Raw genomic sequence first — 23846 nt, 5'->3', positions numbered from 1 at the left:
TGGATGGTTACTATGGATACTACGGCGGTGTCGTGAGGGTTGTACGTTATGAACACAGGGCTGTGCTTATCTTTGAAGCTGCTCGGAGTGTTAAGATGAACATTTGAGCGATTTATTATAGGTTTAGCTGCGTATCCTTGGAGCTGAGGTGCTTATTTACATTTTGTGCCTGCTTACGTTCCTTAATTGGGACTGGATTTTAAAAAAAAAAAGCTAGAAAATGTGTAAGAATAGTTTGAAAACTCATGCAAGAACTTAAAGGCTTGCTCATCTTACAGCTGCTTGTTTTTGCCTCTCTGGGGTAGAACGAGGTCATAAAATATGCAGCAGTGGATGTGGAATTAAACATCTAAACGGCTCAACTCTCAGAAGTCCAAAGTCTTTAAATGATTGGTGCGAAACATCAAGACACGGCTTTATTCTTCCTCTTGATAGAAGTGCAGCTACAGATCGAAGTTTGGATGAGTACAAATGAGCAGCTTGAGCCAGCGCTGCTTCACCGAGTGCATCATTTGATGTGATGGATGAGTGTAAGGGGTGATGATGAGTTGTGATTGATCATTAGGATGCCACTTGGCGTTATACGAGCTGATGGATTAATCATCATGCAAGCTTGCACAATTTCTCAATCCGTCACTCATCAGTACGCTGCGTGATTTACTGCGTGATTTATTTGGTAATAACATCACTGTAAACCATATTTTATGTTGGATAAGTTGACTCTTGGAATAACAGCAGTGCCTTTCATACAGTAACATGACACTTTGTAAGTGACGCACTGTTAATTATTTTTGGCTGTTTGTGTTATTGTAGCAATAAATTATACACTGATATGCAGCTGATTAAAATGTCCATGTACTCCTATACCCACTTATTCAAGTTATAGAATAATAATAGATGAATTTCTTACATACTGTATACTAAACATGAAGTCCCCGAGTGTTTTATTCTACTTGTTACCACAGCAGTTTGATAAAGAGTACAATTTTTAATTTATTAATGAATGACAAGTCATACTTTTTAACAGTACCCAACTTCATTACTCAAGTCAAAGTACAGATCGCACTGGTCAAATGTTACTCCGATACAAGTGAAAGTTGTCCAGTCAAATTTTTACTTAAGTTAAAGTACTGAAGTACTCGCTTTTAAAAATACTTAAGTATTAAAAGTACATTTTCTGTCAACGCATCGTTGTATTATTGTAACAACGCTTACAAAACCTAACGGCGTGACCAAAGACAGAAATGTGAATTCACAAAATGAACGCATGCTGTGCCATCATGGTGGTTTAACGTTAAGCTAGCTAGTCAGTGAAACTCCACCTGACATGCTAGCAAACTCTTCAAATTCAAAATCATATTGGGTAGCTAACGCTACTAGAAAAGAAAGATTTCTACATTCTGTTTATTTGGCAAGATTATGCTAAAACATATTTCTGAAAGCACTTCAGATAAGTTAACGTTATTCATGTTAGCGTAACTCCGTTTTTACATGCTAACTAACAGTGTCCAAGTTAACTAGCTGTGTGTAAACGTTAAGCGTGGACAAGGCTACGGCAACTTGGTGGGCAAATCCATAGAAAGTCGTTTGACTAACCAGACTGCATAGCTATTGCAACGTTATCGCTCGCTCTAAAAGCACAGACAACTTCATTACAAGCTTTCTCTTGGAATAAAACGTTTATATCCCTCAATATGCTTCCGCAGGTTGGACGGCGAGTTTTTGTAGGCCGTGATGTGGTTCGTTTTCGGCAAACAAAGCAAACATTTAAAACAAAATAAATGAAAACTGAAACATGGGTTCTAGGTATGGCCATGGGTGTGCGCATTCTCCTATAATAATAACGCTGCTGAGAAATCATTGAACTTGATTTTATAGTCTATGGATGTGACATGATCCTAGTGATTTACTGATAGGCTGTCTCAGTGTCACCTGCGAAAAAACCAGTCACATTGTAGAAAAAAAAAAACACCCACTTTCAAAGCTGCCTCATAGTAACGAGGGCCTTGATAGAAATGTAATGGAGTGAAAAGTAGGATATTTGCCTTTCAAATGTAGTGAAGTTAAAGTTGTAAGTTTCCCAAAAAAAAAATACTCAAGTACAGATACTCAACGTGTACTTAAGTACAGTACTCAAGTAAATGCACTTCATTACTGTCCACCTCTGCTTTTTAACTTGTAGAATATCTGTAAGACAAGTTAGTTTCTGTTATCATTTATAGTGGAACAAAGGGAAAGGGTAAGAACAACAGTGTGTGTGTGTGTACACACGCATCCATACACATTATGCCTACTGTACATATGCTGCCTGATGTATTCCATGGGAATGTTTAACAATTATTCCACGAAATCGAGTCGTACATGAGCTGATAGCTGACGAGGTGCCTAGCATCAAGATTGAGGCCAAGTTTACATTAGACCGTATCTGTCTCGTTTTCTTCGCGGATGCACTGTCCGTTTACATTAAAACGCCTGGAAACGCCGGGAAACGGGAATCCGCCAGGGTCCACGTATTCAATCCAGATCGTGTCTGGTCCGGTGCTGTGTAAACATTGAGGATACGCTGTGCTGAGCTCTAGCTGGCGTCGTCATTGAACAACATCACTGTGACATCCACCTTCCTGATTCGCTGGCGTTGGTCATATGACGCGACTGCTGAAAAACGGCGCGGACTTCCGCCTTGTATCACCTTTCATTAAAGAGTATAAAAGTATGAAAATACTGCAAATACTGATGCAAATACTGCCCATTGTGTAGTTATGATTGTCTTTAGGCTTGCCATCCTTCCACTTGCAAGTGGTAAGTGACGCGCATGCCCGACATGCACTGAGATCTCACACACACAGCGGCTCAGTCCCGAATCACAGCTTGTGCGCTTCACTCGCGCGCTCTGTGAGCTGCGCAAGGCCGGAGTGCGCACCCTCCAGAGGGCACTCGCTGTTCAGGGCGGAGTGATTTGGAGCGCAGGATGCCTGCGGAGCCGAGCGTATCCGTGTATTGGTGTTGCTGTGTGCACGCAAATCGTGTATTGGCGTTGCTGTGTGCACGCTAATCGTTTTAAAAATGTTAATCTGATGATCTGCTGATACGGTCTAATGTAAACCCCACCTGAGTGGAATAACTGTTTTATTCTATCCATGTTGACTGGATTTTGAAAAACGGAGCACTTTTTTATTTCTTGCCAATTCGATAAATAGACTCTTTTTATACAAAACGTCCAACAAAATCATTTCTGCTTTGGCGGTCTTCTTAAAGTGTATACAATGTCAAGTTTATTTGTATAGCACTTTTAAAGGGCATATCCTGGACCAATTTAGTGTTGTTGGTTTTTTTTTTATATGAAAGAATGTCCCTTTACACACTCATCCAGAAGGGTAATTTTGCACAAGGCCATCTGTCTACAGCAGAAAAAAATCAAATAGCAAAACGCATCTGGAAAAATCCCAAGGGAGTCTGGAGCCAGATTCATGACATCACCTGCGGAAGCGCCAGCAGGCTGCGAGAGCTTTGCACGGTTTCAGTGCGCAGCCTGTGTAGACCAAGTTTATCAGCTAGCGATTTTGCATTGAAATGATAATAGTTGAAAGCTTCAGCTTCTAAACCCATGGATTCATGTATCACTGCTCATCTATCTATTGTTACATAAATCATATTTTTTTCTAATTACTATTATGTATTAATATATTTCTTCATTTAGAAGAGTGCTGGCTACTGTAGGAGAAAGATTTCATAAGCTACACACATGGAATCGGCTAAGCAGGGTTGTATATACAGTTAAGCAGTTGTCTGACAGGTCCCAAGATCTCAAGCCCTGACATGCATAGCCATGACATACATGTGAAGTAAGTGTATTATCGCCCAGTGCTTTCGTGTTGTTTACTTTTGGGTCAATAAATAACATTATCCGTGTACCACACAAACACAGGAACACCTAATTTAGATAATAGTCTCTCTTATTTCTTACCCTGGCAACAGTCAACTTGTGAATCGCCGATTTTCTTGGTCTTTTTCTCGGCTCTGCTTTGGTCCTCGGCTTCGAGGGGCTCAGTGGATGCGGCACTTCGCCTTCTGTCAGGGGAGACGAACACGGCTGGCTCCTTTGGTAACGCTGACACAAATGGAGACGGTGTTGCTTTGGGCATTCTGACAGATGGAACTGCGTCTTTTTTCAGATCAAGTTGCTTCTTGAAGCCCATTTCCCACTGCAAATAGCTCTCAAAGTCGTCGGGCTTTATGAAGTGAGCCCCGCATATGATTCTGTGGTCTGTTGCATGTTGCCAGTTTTTCCGGGTGCCTCGCACGAAGCGCTCCCATTTCTCTCTCATTGTCCGGTCTTTTGGGAAACGATGAGTACTAATCCCATCAAGATTGGTGTTGCTACACCCTCCTACGATGCATCTGTTAACCATTTTAATAATTACGTGATAAAGTTGAAGAAATTTGCAGAAAACCACCAGGTTGTTTTCTCATAAACAAACCAACATTGACATGGGATTCAGAAGGAGGTGTCCCGCACGCGACGACGCGAAAATCAATGTTTGCCGGGAAATCCAAATGGCAAGTTTTTTCAGAGGCGGACCAATTCGCCTCAAATGGCTCGATTTCAACTGAATTTTTCTGGTATTGCGCAAGGTACAAAAAATTGCACAAAATGTGACAGATATTTGACCAAAGTTTAACATAAACATTGTCGCAAAGCAGCTTTACAGAATTTGAATGACTTAAAACATGAGCTAATTTTATCCCTAATCTATCCCCAATGAGCAGTTAAGCCTGTGGCAACGGTGGCAAGGAAAAACTCCCTCAGACGACGTGTGGAAGAAACCTCAAGAGGAACCAGACTCAAAAGGGAACCCATCCTCATTTGGGCAACAACAGACAGCATGACTATAACATTACCAGTTTTAACATGAAGTCAGTTTCGTTGATGTTATAAACTCTTCATTGATGGAAACTTGAGAGCAAAACTGTTCATGACAACTGCAGTCCCTAAAGTTAGCAAGTCAACTGTAGTCCTCAGCCATAAAAGCATTACTGTAAGAGTCCAGAGCGTCTTCCAAGTGCAACTTTCAACTGTCCACATGGGGCCGTCCTCCACAGGAGCGATGTGATGAGACTCCAACCAGACACAGGGCACCAGGATGGATCAGGCAGGTCCGAGGAGCAGAAGAGGTCAGCATCTCGATCTCAGGATTAACATGTAACTCAGAGGGACAGACTGGGGGGGGGGACAGGTTGTTAGGTATGCCCAATGTCACCTGAATAAGTAGGAACAGTACACATTTTGCGCTGAGTACAAGCAGGGACTCCGGCAAAACTAACTATGACAGCAGAACTAAAAGGGGAGAGCCAGAAGGTAATGCCTTATTGTAATGCTTTAAAATGAATATATTTCATTAGTAACTAACAAAATGAATTAATAAAGCAGGGGGAAAATAATATAAATTATTTGTTTTATTATCAAGCACAAAACTATCAGTAAATTGCGGCATCCAGATCCCGGAAAAAGGCCGCCTTGCCTCAGGGCTAATCTCGCACGACGTCACATGTGGAACCGCGGTTATCTGGGCCAGATCGGTTCATCTGACTCCGTGCTTGTTTACTCGTTGAAATTGGATCTTGTTGTTGGAATTTTACAAAAATAACGATGGGAAAGCACTGTGTTGTGTTTGGATGTTTCAATCCATATACAACAGGACATTCAGTTCATGAATTTCCAGGAACAGAAATGACACTAATCTAAAGCGACAGTGGGTGAGGTTTGTGCAAACGAAGCGGGCAGATTTCATGTCGCCTAGTAATAATAAATCTGATTCATCAAGTGTTCACCACCACCAGAACGACCACATGGGAATTACTGGAGCAAAAAGAAACCCATCGATTTAATAAATGACGTTTGAGCTGACATTTGGACAGTTCGTCAATTCCCCTTTTATTGCCCACTTCATATTTTCTTTCAATAATTACACTAAGTACGTTTTTAAAGATTATATGTGTCAGAAAACAGAATCCAGGGACACATGTCTGCCCGGGGGCATTTTGAGTTATTGACAGATTCAGAAAGTACAGTTTCTAAGCTTTCTAATGATGCCTTCCATGTGGAGATCTGACAATATTTGAAGAATGTGTGGCCTTTTGAAAGTGTATACTTCTTAAAACAGAAAAGGGAGAAAATCGCCCTCAAAGTTTTCCATCTCAGCTACTCTGGATGTAGGGCGGGCACATAATGGTGCTCTTTTGCATGACATTAAGGAAAGCTCTACCCCCTACGAGCTAGCACGATACTACTTTCATGTAAACAAAGATCACCACGTCAATTTTCCTTCCATGCAAAGTATGCCCAACACAATTATAAAGTACAAAAATAAGTCCTAAAGTATACTTTAACGCTTTGTGGTTGAAAAATTACTCACACCGTAAGAAAGAAAGATAGCACGATGATGACACAACTAACACAACACTAGTTTCATGTAAAGCCTCGGTCACAACCGGCCGTACAGTACGCGCTCCTACGGCCGGTCTACATGCAAAAAACGCAAGAAACACACGGAGAGCGCGTGTGAAACGCACGAGAGCGCGCGTGTGATGTGCTGATTTTCGAGCCGCAGACCGGCCGCAGAGGTTCTTTGTCATGTCAAACAAACTCTACGGGCGCTTACATTTTTTTTCAGGTTGCAAGACAAACTTACGGCCAACGCGCGTCTTTCTCCGTGAACAAAAAAAAAAAAACGCAGCGATTTGGGAAACACCAAAAATCGCACAGCCAAAAAATCGTACGTCCGGTTGTGACCTAGGCTTAACCAAACCACAACACTCTCCGTTACATGCAAAAGTAACCACACAGCCTTAGATTAATAAACTTACCCCATCAGAAAGAGAAACGGTGCCTTGCACACATCAGTGCATCCGATGGAATGTAATCCTAGAACGGTCCGTGTATCATCCAATCATTCAAGTATTCCATTCAATCTGGAAAACGAGGTTGTGGGTTTTTTTGCTAGAAATGGTTATCTCCGATGTAAATACCGTGCGTCTGTTTGCTTCGCGGTGTTTCAGCTCCTCTGCGCTCTGTTTAACTTGCTCATTCCATAGTGAAATTACATGCCTGTATGCAGGTTAAGTAGCCACGAGCTCAGCTCGTATCATACAGCTGATTCGCGAAAAAAAAAAAGACTTAAATCATCATGTGAATGGCCCATATGGTAATTTACCCACACACCCCCAGCAGGCTACAGTCCTGACAAAAACGAGACAATTTGCAACAAAAAATGTATGCTTTTCCAACAAAACAATCTATTATCTGAAATACTGATTGCATTCTTCAAGATCTCAACTTGCACATGATGGAAAAAAACAAAAATCACAAATTTAAAAAAAAAATGCTTCTTTTGCGATTATCTCGGATTCGTTTCGGCCGACATGTGTCCCTGGATTCGGTGAGGGGTCACATATTTCTGTATTTATTGAGGTACATGTAAATATTTTCCCGATATTTTGCAGCGACCAGCTTAGAATAAAAATCCACAGACCAATCTGTGTTTCCAATTCTCTCTGGCTGGTGGTGCGCTATCGGCGGTGAGCGGGACCGTCGTGAACTGACCTCTGTTTCTCGTCTTGGGGACTTGAAAAGAGAACCATTTATTCCAGAATATGCTTGATAATCATCTGCCCCTTCATCCGACATATAAGAATCCCAATCACTATCAGAATTCTCTCCAAAACGTTATTCCATATCAAGACTGGTCTAACCACTGCTGCATACGTGAACGAAATTGATACCTAGATTGTTACATGTGTGATGTCACGCACTCCTTCAGGATCTTCCAGTTCAGTCTCGGCAGATTCCGTGAAAATTGGCTGATTTTATTGATTTTCCATTAATTTATGGCCTTTTGGATCAACTATGATTTCAAAAACACATGGTCACTCAACACAATGATTGTTGCTTTGTACAAGGAAAAAAGTGTGGTTTAGGGGCATTATATACACTTTTTTAAAAAAACCTATCGATGGTGGCATGAATTGACTTTTTAGTGTGGGTGTTTTGTTTTTTTTTTAGTAGAAAGTGCCATCTCGCTGTCGTGCCGAGGTATCAAATAGCTTCAGGTATTTATTTACGGTAATTCTCTGTTGGACATTTCAGTTCTGTAATTTTCAGACTACTTTGAGCTTTTGAACCAATCTATAAAAATTCAACAAATTTTAATGCTTAAAGATGAAGAATGTAAACAAACCGGCGAAATGACAGGAGCGATTTGTGAAAAAATGCTGTAATAATAATTCTTGAAAAATAAAAAGGATGCGTTCTAATCATCAAATACTTTCATACCATATTTAGATGCTTTTTTTTGGGAAGGGGGTTGTTTTCGAGTAGTTTTTATTTCGTCCTCGGTCGGTTCAGCAACACGTTCTGCCATTTTGTTTTTCTCTATTCACGGTATATGAGCTGATATCCTGGTAGTAGAGTAGCCAGTCAGAGAGCGCGATTGCTCATATCCAGTGAATGTGGATAGAATAATGAGTAATAATTCCAGAATATAGGACAAAAGGTATGGGATCTTGCACAGGGGTGTCTATGAGGGAGTTCTTCCAGTGCAGAGTTAAGTGTGGTGATGGATTTGGGGTAGGAACTGTTCATTAATCTTGTGGCGCTTTCCTGAGAGCAGAAGTACAAACCAAGTGCTGGGAAATGTGAGGTGGGTCTTTTACGATGCATGATGATTTCCAGAGGTAACAGGAGCTGTAGATGTTTGTTGGTGGTGATCTGGGCCATGTTGATGACGCGCTCTCTGCAAAGCCTTCCGGTCACCTGCAGAACTGTTCCCAAACCATATTAGGATCTCGTATGTCAGGATACTCAGTAGAGCAGCGGTAAAAGGACACGATCAGCTGCTGTGGCAGGTTGACTTTCCTAATTGTCCTTGGAAAGTAAAGCTGCTGCTGTGCCTTCTTAACCAGAGAGTTGATGTTGGTTGACCACGTGAGACCACGTACCTCCTCCCTGTAAGATGACTCATCGTCCTCAGTGATCAGCCCCACCACTGTTGCGTGTCTACAAATGTAATGATTGTGTTCGTGTTGTGGGTTGGTGTACAGGGAATAGAAGAGAGGGCTGAAAACACACTTATGCAGCCCATGTGCTGAGCGACAAGGTGGGGGAGTGGCGGGGGCACATCCTGACTGACTGCACTCGGTCCTTTATCCAAAGGCCTGAATCTGTTGTTGTGCCTGAAGCGGAGGTCGGACAGCTTGGAGATCAGTCTGCTGGGTACAATGGTGTAAAATGCAGAGCTGTAATCAACAAACACCAGATACGCACATGCTCCCTGTTCTAGCTGAAGCAGTACAGTGTGGAAGGCAGTGGCAATGGTGTTATCCATTGGCCCTGTAAGCATATTGGTGTGGATCCAGGATGGGTAAGAGAGCAGCCTTGGCGTGCTTAAGGACCAGGCTCTCCAGACACTTCATGATTTACTGGTGTTAATTTAACAAGCTTGTAGTCATTGAGGCAGGTTATGGTGGTCTGCTTGGAAACAACTCAGCAGCACTGTCTCTGAGAACCCGTCTGGACCTGCCGCTTTTCGTACGTTGACCTTATGGAGCGTGCCTATGACATCGCAGTCTGGATGATGAGTGTCTGGGTTTTGGGAGCTTGAACTGGAGCTAGAGCAGTCAGCATCGCAGTCTCTCTTCTCTCCACCTCATGGTGACCAAAGGAATGATTGACCTCACTGCTAGAGCAGCTCAGGGTGGGGTTATCTTAATAATTGGTGGTATGTCGTATACCTTGCCATGCTGGACAAGGGTCTGAGTTGTCAAAGTGTCTGTCAATCCTCTCTCTGTAGGCTGCTTTGGCATCTCTAGTGCCCCTCTTCAGGTTAGACCTGGCCACATTGTACAGTATTATGTTGGTGGACCGGAAAGCCATGCTGCAGGCATTTAGCAGGAGTTGGACATCTTTTATCATCCGTGGTGATGGTGGTTGTAGTGGTGGGAGTAGTAGTAAAAACAGTCCAGTGGAAGTTTAGGTGTTGTCGTCATCCTCCTCCTCCTTCCAGTCTGTGTGGTTTAAACAGTCCTGTAGCTGCTCAGAAGCTCTCTCAGGCCATGCTTTTACTTCCCAAGCAGCTGGTTTGACCATGTTGATAGGGGAGCTCTCTCTCTCTCTCTCAGAGCTTTGTGAATGGAATAACAATGATTATGGAAGATTGATGACTGCAATTATAATTATCTGAATTCCATCCAAAAAATGCCCACAAAGAAAATCACAGATGGTCAAAATGCTCATGGAACAAATTATCCTTTTAATTTTTTTAAACCTTTTTTTTGCAGTGCATGGCTGTGTGAGGGTGGTATAGTGGTTAGCACTGTTGCCTCACAGCAAGAAGGTTCTGGGTTCGAGTGCAGTGGCTAACGGGGGCCTTTCTGTGTGGAGTTTGCACGTTCTCCCTGTGAGTTTCCTCCGAGCGCTCCAGTTTCCCCCACAGTCCAAAGACATGCAGGTTAGGCTAATTGGTGGCTCTAATTTGACCGTAGGTGTGAATGTGAGTGTGAATGGTTGTTTGTCTCTATTGCCGCTTTTCCACTACAAACGCGGCTGAGTCGGGCTGAGCCGTGCCGCGCTGAGTCGAGCTGAGCGGGGCTATTGGAGTTGCATTTCGACTACCACCGTGCTGAACCGTGCTGGCTGGAAGTGGGTGGACACATTGGGTGGAGTTAGCGAAAGTGGGTGGACGTCACGTGATGTCGTTAAGTGGCGCAAACAGTGACATCAGTGACCTTTTAAGCGGTAGTCTCACGACCCGAATAGTAAACAATAAACATGGAGGACATGGTGTCGTTAGTGTTGCTGGTCTTGGTGCTGTGGCTTGTTGTCACCGACAACGCCAACAGATACTGGCAAGAGCGTATAGATGAGGCCAGGCGCATAAGGCTCCAGAAATTCTCGTAATTCGTAATTATTCTTCTTCCGGGTTTACGGTGTTTACAGATCCCAGCGTGCTCGCGGGGCGTGTGTGGGCATGTGAGGACACTCCTCCTCACCAATCAGTGCACAGGGGAGTGTCTGCTCACGCCCCCAGCCTCACTCAGCTCGGTTTGGCTCGCTTCAGCCCCACTCCAAAACCGTGTGAGTTTTGGGTGCTAAGCAGGGCTGAAGCGAGCTGAGTCGTGCTGTTTTGAGATAGTCGAAACGCGAGCCGTGTCGGGCTGAAGCGAGCTGAAGTGAGCTGAAAAAGGGTAGTGGAAAAGGGCCATATGTATCAGCCCTGCGATGATCTGGTGACTTGTCCAGGGTGTACCCCACCTCTCGCCCATAGTCAGCGGGGATAGACTCCAGCTTGCCCGCGACCCTGCACAGGATAAGCGGTAACGGATGATGGATGGATGGCTGTGTGACATGGCTTTAAGCTTTATTGGTAGTCAGAATCTTGTCCTACCGATATAAAATAACTATAAATAAACTGGTCCCCTGCAGTTTATATGGTTAGTGGTCACACCAGACTGATAACGATACCTATAGCCCAGGCCTGGGTTTATCAGTGTCGGTGAAATTGCTTCTGGAGCAATTTTTCCAGGCCTGGACCTGATCCGATAAAACATCTGACCAATCAGGTAATTGTTTACATGTGACGACATCTCAGTACGTGCTATTCTTTTTCCTTGGGCATCTTTGTACATCCTTGTTGCATCATGGAGGACAAACTGATAATAGAAGTGTCGAAGATGAGCATCAAAAGCACCTCTTCCTCGCTGTCATGGTCAGCCATTGTGTGCTGCTGAGTGCACTGGGTGTGCACACAAGCAGTATGCAACCGCTACATTTTTCCTGCGAAAATCAACAACCATGTGTATTTATTTACCTGAGTGGCAGGGCCAACCAATATTATAGTTGTAGTGTGGCTGCTCCAAACTGGAACTAAATTCAGGCATGGGTATAGTCATAGTTGTAGTTATAGGTATAATAATTGGTGTTGTGGGACCGGACCCTAAAGGTCATCACCTAGAGCCTTTTGGAGGTGATTGTGTTAGCTCGGCTTTCATTCCTCATAACTTTACATGTGCTGCAGACTTTATACAGGGCTGTATTTCATCTAAAACAATCACCGGGTACTGCTTCTCCTTGCTCGCTCACTCGCTCATACACACAGTAAGTGCGTGTATTAACACTTCTGCTACGCATTCTGAGTGAGACAGAATTGGTGTGTTTTCCATGTGGACCATGCTGCATTCAGCTACACTCATTGTAACTCTAACTAGCAAAATAAAACAATACTTCCTCAACTCAGAATTTCCACCCAGGAGATATTAACTCTGCATATTGCAGTTCCTTAGTCATGTGCTATTCCAGTGGCGGCTGGTAGTCTTTCAAATAGGGGAGGCTGGTCGGTTACGATATTTCCAGATTTTAAAAGAAAAAACACATCAATTTTGCCCATACTCTTGCCTCTGATCTGGCTGATTGTTGGCAGGGTCACAAACTGTGAAATAACAGGTTCTTTTGGCCCATTAGCCTACTGTCCAATATACATGATGGTGGTGTTGGGGGGGTATATTTTAACATTTTATATTTTAAAATTGTGGCATGTTGTTTAAAAATTGATCATTATTGAAAGCAGCTCTTTGTCAGGAACCTCAGCAGTAACAGCAGAGTGTTCTGGAATAGGCACAAGCACTGACCTTGGGGAGCCAAACATAGAGCTGGGTGCCACACATTTCATTCAATGGCACTTTCCCTATATTTTACTTATTTTGACTGAGAAATGTTTTATTGACAATTTTGATAACGCTTCACTTTTAATCCAGGTCTGTAGTGTGAAATGTTCTCGGCTGTGTTTTTGTTTAAAAATGTTTTCCAAATTGTAGCTGTGTTTAATTCATATCCAGAGAAATATATATTCCAATATAGTATACTCAGCATAAACATTTTAAATAGATTCTATATTTTTGGTCCGTCCATGACATATTACTAAAGTAGCCTATTTACTGTTGTTGATGTGGGTCACTTGCTGTTAGCCAATTCACTTTCTTGTACCAGGAGAGCTGAAAGGAACGAGTATTATTCCCTACCTTTTTCACCAAGTCAATTTGAGGCGTTGGTCTACCCTGCTCTTTAATTTTAATTTTTTCCTCGAAAGGAAGACTGGCAAATGGCTTCGCCAAAATTAAATCAGCAATGCTTGGCATCCGTGCGCAGCTTTCTTGCTAGCTGACTAGCCCCCTCAAGTTCAAGTTCAGTCACTCAAATAAACGAAATTTCTGGAACTAAGATAGCGAACTTGACAACACTATATTTACACTTTATTTACAATGAAAATATATACAAACTAAAAAAGCTGGTAGAAACCGTATATAATGAATGAAATCGAAATGTAAGCTGATCTCTTACAATACACCACAGCACTTGCGAATCCACATGGGACTGAACTGAAATTCGCCGCTGCCTGTCTATATTTGAAACGAGCTGTCAATCAAAGAAAATATCCGGCCGCTTTCACCAATCACCAGTCTCCTCGCGGAAACTGCCATGTCCCTCCCACTGTGAGGCTCGGAGTCCGGTGGGCGGGCATTTTCGCAGTATTTGTCCAATAACCGTCTTGCATTTTGAGATTGAAAAGCGCAGAGCTCCCAAATGCCATTGAAGTCCACTGAGGCTGGGAGTCCGTGAGACTCCGTGGGCGGGCGTTTTTGCAGTATTTGTCCAATAATCGTCTTGCATTTTGAGATTGAAAAGCGCAGAGCTCCCAAATGCCATTGAAGTCCACTGAGGCTGGGAGTCCGTGAGACTCCGTGGGCGGGCGTTTTTGCAGTATTTGTCCAATAATCGTCTTGCATTTTGAGATTGAAAAGCGCAGAGCTCCCAAATGCCATTGAAGTCCACTGAGGCTGGGCTGCATCGCGCTGTCACGAGGGGGAAAAACTCACGCACACATTAGGCGAACTGGGGAAAGTTATAACGGAATGATTTCGCACTGTAGTTGGGTTGAACACATATTTCTATGATTCTGGATCTGAAATATCAATGTTATAAGGTCGGCTACAACATAAGCCTAGCGCAATTCATCCTACACGATGTTCGTCATTTTTAGAGGAGGCTGAGCCTCCCTCGTTGTCTTAGAGCAATCGCCCGTGTGCTATTCCTTATTCCCTGTGTCCGAAATCAGTCCCTACTCACTACATGGTGGACTATATAGTGAGTTCGCCATTTTGTAGTGCTGTCCAAGTGTATAGTAAGAATTATTACACCCTATATAGTGGACTCGTAGTATCTCACAATGCACCGTGAAAAGTAGTGTACAACCGATGGTCACTAACCAAGCAATATATACCATCACGCAGAGAAAAAAAAAAAAGTGTGTTGGAGTGAATGGACTGAGGAAGAAACGCAGTATAAACTGACGTTCGGGCCACACCAATTTAATTAGTTGGTTCTCGGATTTTTTCAGGAAAAATATGAAGCGAGCGCGCAAAATAAAAATAAAAAAATGCTCTGATGGTAAAATTAGCGGTGGAAATAGAGGGCTTTCATAATAGAGAAACAAAACAAAGGCAATACATTATTGTTACACATTTCATATGGCTCTTTTAATAGCTTATCTTATTTCCACCCATATGCATTAAGGGCTAGCTCTGGCTGCATGTCTTTTTATCAGGCAAACCACTAAACAGATAGGCTAAATAAACGATTGAATTACAGTCAATTGAACATCTACAATGCACAGAAAAAAAGATTTGACCAGGAGTAGGCTACTTCTGATGGCTAAATACTTCGAATGATTTTTTGCTTGCCCCTCACATCAATCAATGAAATATATAAATCAAACCCACCTCCACGGAGTTGGAGTCCAAGTTGGCACATCGCAGGGTAACAAGCTCACGGCATCTTGAGTACAACTGTGCAAAGTTTTCCCCCCTCTTGAATTTCGACAGGCGGCACGGTGGTGTAGTGGTTAGCGCTGTCGCCTCACAGCAAGAAGGTCCTGGGTTCGAGCCCCGTGGCCGGCGAGGGCCTTTCTGTGTGGAGTTTGCATGTTCTCCCCGTGTCCGCGTGGGTTTCCTCCGGGTGCTCCGGTTTCCCCCACAGTCCAAAGACATGCAGGTTAGGTTAACTGGTGACTCTAAATTGAGCGTAGGTGTGAATGTGAGTGTGAATGGTTGTCTGTGTCTATGTGTCAGCCCTGTGATGACCTGGCGACTTGTCCAGGGTGTACCCCGCCTTTTGCCCGTAGTCAGCTGGGATAGGCTCCAGCTTGCCTGCGACCCTGTAGAACAGGATAAAGCGGCTAGAGATAATGAGATGAATGAGATGAGATGAATTTCGACACACCTGTCAAAGATTGTACGCTTCTGTTTGCTGAATATCCTAACAATCCAGGGCTCGACATTAACGCTTGTCCGGGACAAGTGATACTTTATGTCGGACAAGTTCATCGTCTCAGTTACTTGTCCGATCGGACAAGTGCCAAAATACACCGATATTCGGGTTACATATCAAATTTATCAGTTTATTCACATGATTCCCGAAGCATCTCACTCGACATATTGTTTTGATGAATCGCCAGATGTTTCTATTTGGAAAGATCGATGTGCGCATGCGCAATATTCCACTTGCGAAACCGGCATACCGCTTCGTGTATTTGAGCTGAAAAGTAAACGGTCGTTTATGATTGGTTTTAATCGTGTCATACACGTGGATTTGTTGACATTTCTGTTGGCAGGATCATTATTCAACTGTATATTTACGTTGAGCGTGTGGTGATTTCCGAATCTTTGAATTGTTGTTGATGGTGTTCATTATCTAGCCGAGCGTGTGCTGGCGGGGAATGTGCGCCTGCATGCGTGTGGATTGACAGGGAGTGAGGTAGGAGTGGGGAAAGTTATCTATGAAATACCAAGCTGTCAAATGGCTGCTAATTAGGTTACCGGCTGTATTAATTAACTAATTCGTAATGGGAGTTTAGGGATTTGAAACATAGGGCTCTATAATTTAGATATAATTATGGATTATTTGAAATTATCTTTTTTTTTGACCATTAAATACCATACAGGAGCCACACTGAATAATTAGACAACAACAATTAATCAGTGGAGGATATATATTCAAAGTTAATAATTTAAAAATGAATATATATATATATATATATATATATATATATATATATATATATATATATATATATATATATATAATTTGAATTTTCTGGTTTTCAATTTCTCATAAATAAATTAATGATTGATGGAGTCCAATTTTTTTCTTTGGACAAGTCAACTTCACATTCGGACAAGTAAGTTTCCTTTCAACTTGCCCGACAGGACAAGTGGTTTCAAAAGTTAATGTAGAGCCCTGCAATCACAAACAGGCTTTGCAGGATTCCCCTCCACAGGCATGTTTCTTCCACAAGTCTTTATCTAAAGTGAAAGGGGCGATTTGATTGGTTTTTGACGTGACGTGACCTCAACCTGCAGTCGATTTCGATTTTTTTTTTTTCATTTTGCATTTTCTTCAAGCGGCGATTCCGAGAACCAACTAATCGAATTGGTGTGGCCTCAGGTACAATTAAAAATACTAGGAGAATAGAAAATAAGCTAAAATAGAATAACCCAGATGGAATACAAGAATAAAAGTGACAGTGCAGAGCGAGGAATTAATCTAAAGCCTCAAATTTGATTGAATAAAAAGCAGCGGCAAAGAAGAAAAAGTATTCAGCCTTGATTTAAGGGTGTTTTCACACCTGGTCCCCTTTAAAGGAACCAGACTCAGTCCTCTTTAAGTGGACCAAAAAGTGGACCAACAGAAAAAGAACTCAGTTCTTTTTGTGTTCACACTGTGAATTTATTACAAAGAGGACTGGGTTCTCTTTCTGGTCCAGTTAAGCCTCAGTCCTCTTTCTGTTCACACCAGGTCCTCTAGAGCCCTCAGACCCCCAGCGCATGGAATTCTGGGTAATTTTCTCTTGAATCAAAATGTATGCTGCCATGCTTGCCCTGCTGTATTCTTTGATCAAAATAGTGCGGATTAAGGAAAATAAATGTATTTTATATATATATATATATATATATATATATATATATATATATATATATATATATATATATATATATATATAATATTTTATATTTATATATATATAATATTTTATATTTATATATATGTAATATTTTATATTTATATATATATGTAATATTTTATTTATATATATGTAATATTTTATATATATGTGTGTTTATTTATATATATATATATAAATATTAATATTATATATATGTATGTTATATATATATATATATATATATATATATATATATATATATATATATATAATGTGTGTTATATTTATATATATATATAAATAAATTATATAGTTATATTATTGTGGCCGACTCATCAGTCAGTAAGTTCAGAGAACTGTAAAGCGGCTGTGGTAAGTTCCAAAAGGAAGTTGAGTTTCCCTGCTACAGTCACGTGACCAACTACGGCAAACGAAGAAGGTTAAACTACAGTGAAAAAGGCGAAGTGAACCCGGTGCGCTTTTTGTTCACAATGCGCAGATTAGGCGAACCGTACCGTTGATTTTTAGCGAACCGTACTGAGACCACCTCCTGAGGTGGTCTCAGTTCGGTTCGCTTTAAAGGGGTCTGGGTACGGTTGGAGTGTTCACATATGCGCAAAAAATGCTGAGTCATCGATCTGAGTTCGGTTAGATGGCTGAAAGGGACCAAGTGTGAAAACACCCTAAAAGAACTGAAAGCTGCAGCAGAGACAAAGTACTTCTTGTATTTATTAATGTGGGACATACAGTCAGTATAATACAAATTTATCACAACAAATACATGCGTGTATTTGTTATTTTGAAAACCCACCAACCAACTGATCTGGCACGTTTTAATTGTGCGACAGTAATGATGTAAATAACGGCGCAGCGGAGTTAGTGTCTGAAAGTGTTTGTTTTTTTTTTTTTCATTTTATCAATGAGCTCACTATATAGAATTCCCTAGATAGTGAGTAGGGAGTAGTGAACGAGTGAGTGATTTTGGACACAGCAATTGTTTTCAGGTGATCTCTTGATATGGTCCTAGATTTTTACAAATAAATTAGTTTACTAGTGGGTTGTATGGCCTGTTTACTTTATTTGTACACACTATGTGGCCAAAAGTTTGTTTCCCAGACCATCACATCTCCCATATGTACTTGTTGAACATTTCATTCCAGATTTAGACTCGCTTTTGCTCTGCTCTTCTGGGAAGGCTTTCCACTAGATTTTGGGGTGTGGCTGCGGGGATCTGTATTCATTCATCTGAAAGAGCATTACGTGAGGAGGTCTGGGGTGCAGTCAGTGTTCCCGTTCAGTGGGGTTGAGGTCAGGGCTCTGTGCAGGACGCTCGAGTTCTTCCACTCCAGCCTTAACACACCATGACTTCATGGCTCTCGCTTTGTGCACAGGTGTATTGTCGTGCTGGAACAGGTTCTTCTTCCCTTCACTGGAACTCTGTAATGGTACAGCATAATTCTGTACAATTGCATGTTTCCATCTTTGTGGTAAGTTTGCAGAAGGCCTACATATGGGTGTGATTGTCGGGGTGCACGTACTTTTGGCCATATAGTGCGTTTTCAAATGATCACAGTATTCAGACTGAGTTCGGGTGTGTCCTGTTTGCTTTGTTTCTGTTGCAGTGTTTTTCTTCCAGCAGAAATGTGATGTAACGTTCGGAAATGTGAGCGCATCAGTCACTATTTAGACATTCCTTCACGATTGATTTTGTTAGCACATTCCGGCAGTAGGGGTAGCAATATTTTAAGCTGCGTGGCTGATCATAAACAAGAATATGAACCAGACAGAGAAGTTTTCTTGTGTTTGAATTTCCGCTGAATTGGACCAACAAAGCTTCCTCACCATGTACACAAGACTGAAAAGCTCCTTTGCCTGCCTGCACAATAAATCATTCTGATTGTTTGGGTGCGGATGCAGAAGCGAGTCACATCAAAAGCCACTTTTGAGTAAAAGGCATATGGGATGTATTTTAAAAACTCTCGGAGCATGAGGAAAAAGATTCTTTTGTCTAATAAGACAAAGTTGAACACTTTGAGCTGAACTCCAAGCACTATATCTGGCAAAAAAGCAAATACTGCTTGTTTAACTGGCTAGTAGCATCCCTATGGTAAAGCATGGTGGTGGCAGCATCATGCTGTGGGGTTGTTTCTCAGGGATCGAGATGGGGAGACTGGTCAGAATTGAAGAAAACCTGCTTGGAGTTCACACAACCTCAGATTGGGGCAAGGTTCACTTTTCAGAACACTATAATAACCAACACAATGGCCAAAACAACGCTGGAATTAACAATGCAGACACTTTGGGACAATTATCTGAATGTTCTTGAGTGGTCCAGCCAAAAGCCCAGACTGTACCTCTATAGAAGACCTGTGAAGAGACCTGAAGGTGGCTGTTCACAGATGCTCTCTATCCAACATTCAGCTTGAGAGGGTCTACCAAGAAGAATGGAAGAAACTGCCCAAATATCCAAACTAGTTTTCACTTTGGGTTATTGTGTGTAGATTCATGGCAAAAAAAAGAAAAAAAAAGTGTATTTACTCCATTTTTTTAAACTCCACTTTATATCTAAATATAATGTAATGTTCATTTTAATTTTACAAAGACTCTATTTATTGACACATTTTACACAGCATATACAGTGGTGCTTGAAGGTCTGTGAACCCTTTAGAATTTTCTATATTTCTGCATAAATAGGACCTAAAACATCATCAGATTTTCACACAAGTCCTAAAAGTAGATAAAGAGAACCCAGTTAAACAAATGAGACAAAAATATTGTACTGGGTCATTTATTTACTGAGGAAAATGATCCAATATTACATATCTGTGAGTGGCAAAAGTATGTGAACCTCTAGGATTAGCAGTTAATTTGAAGGTGAAATTAGAGTCAGGTGTTTCCAATCAATGGGATGACAATCAGGTGTGAGTGGGCACCCTGTTTTATTTAAAGAAGAGGGATCTAGCAAAGTCTGATCTTCACAACACAAGTTTGTGGAAGTGTATCATGGCACGAACAAAGGAAATTTCTGAGGACCTCAGAAAAAGCGTTGTTGATGCTCATCAGGCTGGAAAAGGTTACAAAACCATCTCTAAAGAGTTTGGACTCCACCAATCCACAGTCAGACAGATTGTGTACAAATGGAGGAAATTCAAGACCATTGTTACCCTCCCGGGAGTGGTCGATCAACAAAAATCACTCCAAGAGCAAGGCGTGTAATAGTCGACAAGGTCTCAAAGGACCCCAGGGTAACTTCGAAGCAACTGAAGGCCTCTCTCACATTGGCTAATGTTAATGTTCATGAGTCCACCATCAGGAGAACACTGAACAACAATGGTGTGCATGGCAGGGTTGCACGGAGAAAGCCACTGCTCTCCAAAAAGAACATTGCTGCTCATCTGCAGTTTGCTAAAGATCACATGGACAAGCCAGAAGGCTACTGGAAAAATGTTTTGTGAACGGATGAGACCAAAATAGAACTTTTTGGTTTAAATGAGAAGCATTATGTTTGGAGAAAGGAAAACACTGCATTCCAGCATAAGAACCTTATCCCATCTGTGAAACATGGTGGTGGTAGTATCATGGTTTGGGCCTGTTTTGCTGCATCTGGGCCAGGACGGCTTACCATCATTGATGGAACAATGAATTCTGAATTATACCAGCGAATTCTAAAGGAAAATGTCAGGACATCTGTCCATGAACTGAATCTCAAGAGAAGGTGGGTCATGCAGCAAGACAACGACCCTAAGCACACAAGTCGTTCTACCAAAGAATGGTTAAAGAAGAATAAAGTTAATGTTTTGGAATGGCCAAGTCAAAGTCCTGACCTTAATCCAGTCGAAATGTTGTGGAAGGACCTGAAGCGAGCAGTTCATGTGAGGAAACCCACCAACATCCCAGAGTTGAAGCTGTTCTGTACGGAGGAATGGGCTAAAATTCCTCCAAGCCGGTGTGCAGGACTGATCAACAGTTACCGGAAACGTTTAGTTGCAGTTATTGCTGCACAAGGGGGTCACACCAGATACTGAAAGCAAAGGTTCACATACTTTTGCCACTCACAGATATGTAATATTGGATCATTTTCTTCAATAAATAAATGACCAAGTATAATATTTTTGTCTCATTTGTTTAACTGGGTTCTCTTTATCTACTTTTAGGACTTGTGTGAAAATCTGATGATGTTTTAGGTCATTTATGCAGAAATATAGAAAATTCTAAAGGGTTCACAAACTTTCAAGCACCACTGTACGTGTCATTTAAAGCCCAATTCTTGTTGAGAATTAGAATGGGTATAAAGACAACACAGGTTAAGGCAGGTTTATACTTGTCACGTGATTTTTTTTAATACGCGCACAGAAGCCGTGACCGTGTGAGTGGTATTGTTCACTCCCGCACCTGCATATCTTATGTACATCCAGAGAATTAAAAGCAACGTCCACTAGATGGCACGTCAGAACCAAAACGTCCCGGTCAGTCTGGTTTCCAAGTCGACGTGTAAAATGTTTGCCGATTTCACGCACAGCGATGTTAAACGTACTGACGAGCTCGGTTTCTCTTTCAGACTTTCCACTGTCGTCATGGTTGTTGTTGTTGTTGTGAGCTACGTCTCAAATAGAAAACTCTGACCTTACATTCAAAATTATTTAGAAAATTCAGAAGACCCGTACACAAAGTAGACCTTTTGGTAGGTTTGAAGTGTGCGTGTGTCTGTCCTGTTTGATATGGATCATAATATGCTGTGTGAAATAAATTTCCCCTGTTCAGGGAGAGGCTTTGTTTAAGCAAAACACACAATCTCTCACACAATCTCTAGAGTTTCACACTCATTTCTTTTATTTCTTCCTGGAGCTTCACCTTGATCGAAGATGAAGTACACACAAAAACGTTTATCAGCCTCAGGATGAACTCACGGCATAAATGACTCTTTCAGGGAAAGATTGGGCGTAAGTGAGGAAATCTCACATCCGAGTCGTGAGGCAGTGTATGTCGAAGGAAGTGGATTTTAAAAATAAAAATGCACTTGCCCTTGACGGAAAACGTACAGTGGTGTTTTGTTTGGTCGGTTCCCTTTGAATTATGTGCAGAGTCATATCTGCTTGCTAGCTAGCTAGCAAACAAGCATCTTTGAAACTTAGCTAGTGTGTTGATTAGCAAGCTTGCTGACTCTAACAAATCGTACGTTTAAAAAAAAAAACTTTGTTATAAATCCTTTGCAGTCAAAGACTGCTTGAAGTCTGGAACCCATATACTCATATTTTTTATAGAACCCAACCAATATTTACAGATTTTTAAGATCGATACTGATTTTGATATTTGTGGATTTAAAAATATTATTATTATTATTATTATTATTATTATTATTGTTCAGAAACATGTAACATACAGCTTTTCCCTAACATTTGTGGAGTTATTTGAGTCCTCACAAGATAACATGACATAATGCAGCTTAAAAAATATACCAAAATGTATTAATTTTTTATACACTACCGTTCAAAAGTTTGGGGTCACCCAGACAATTTTGTGTTTTCCATGAAAAGTCACACTTTTATTTCCCACCATAAGTTGTAAAATGAATCGAAAATATAGTCAAGACATTTTTCTGGCCATTTTGAGCATTTAATCGACCCCACAAATGTGATGCTCCAGAAACTCAATCTGCTCAAAGGAAGGTCAGTTTTATAGCTTCTCTAAAGAGCTCAACTGTTTTCAGCTGTGCTAACATGATTGTACAAGGGTTTTCTAATCATCCATTAGCCTTCTGAGGCAATGAGCAAACACATTGTACCATTAGAACACTGGAGTGAGAGTTGCTGGAAATGGGCCTCTATACACCTATGGAGATATTGCACCAAAAACCACACATTTGCAGCTAGAATAGTCATTTACCACATTAGCAATGTATAGAGTGGATTTCTGATTAGTTTAAAGTGATCTTCATTGAAAAGAACAGTGCTTTTCTTTCAAAAATAAGGACATTTCAAAGTGACCCCAAACTTTTGAACGGTAGTGTATATTTATATAAAATCGGATCCATTATGTGTTCCAACCGTGTGTTGTCATCAGTAAAGTCGTGCCTTCTGGTGGACAAACTACGCTATGACTCAACACTCATAACATGGTTGAAAGAGCCATCTTCTGTCTCTCTTTTTTGTTTTTAATTGTCATTTATCGCCCATTGTAAACGCTAATACCAATTTATCTGCAATTGGCTCATATCAGCCAGTAATATCGGCATGTCAACAGGGATTGGCGAACACTTAGTTTCTTTCCTGGTGATGATCTTTACTGCAGCGGTCTTCCCTTCCTGCTTGTCCTTGGCGTTTTTGTCCGCAGCATGTGAAACGCATCCGAGCTAGATTCAGGTCAGGCGATTAACTTGGCCACTCCAGAGCATTTTTTACTACTTTGCTTTTTAAAAAATGTCCACTTGGGTCCACTGTGCACTATGAAGTGTCGTCAAATGAGTTTTGAAGCATTTGACTGAACTATACACTTCAGAGCTCATCCTGTCTGCACACGATGTCCTGTGGTCATCAGTAGGGGGTGGAGTTAAGTTTACGTAGCTAATTTAGTTGAAATTTGGTGTGCTGCCTCAGTCTGCTATTTGTAATCATCACTGAATTACTTCAAAAACATGGCAGTCTTCAGCCAATCAGGTTTCGTTAGACAGTTACAAAACTAGATAAGTGCATCGAAGGTCATTTTATTTTTCTGTGTAACTTAGCAAGAGCTATTTGCCAAGAGTGCTTGTACACCACAGATCGGCGCTTATGGCCATATTTTCTTTTGGTTACATTTATA

The 23846-nt window shown here is 41.4% G+C and overlaps 1 protein-coding gene across 2 annotated transcripts in view; it reads left to right on the top strand.

Moving 5' to 3' along the window:
- The window catches only part of apaf1 (apoptotic peptidase activating factor 1), a 143445-nt gene that overhangs the window by 97507 nt on the left and 22092 nt on the right, over nucleotides 1–23846 (top strand). The gene's annotated exons all lie outside the window — the stretch shown is intronic.

Source organism: Neoarius graeffei, chromosome 2 (assembly GCF_027579695.1).
Source record: "Neoarius graeffei isolate fNeoGra1 chromosome 2, fNeoGra1.pri, whole genome shotgun sequence".
Lineage (NCBI taxonomy): Eukaryota > Metazoa > Chordata > Actinopteri > Siluriformes > Ariidae > Neoarius > Neoarius graeffei.
This window is presented reverse-complemented; position numbering and strand designations above follow the sequence as displayed.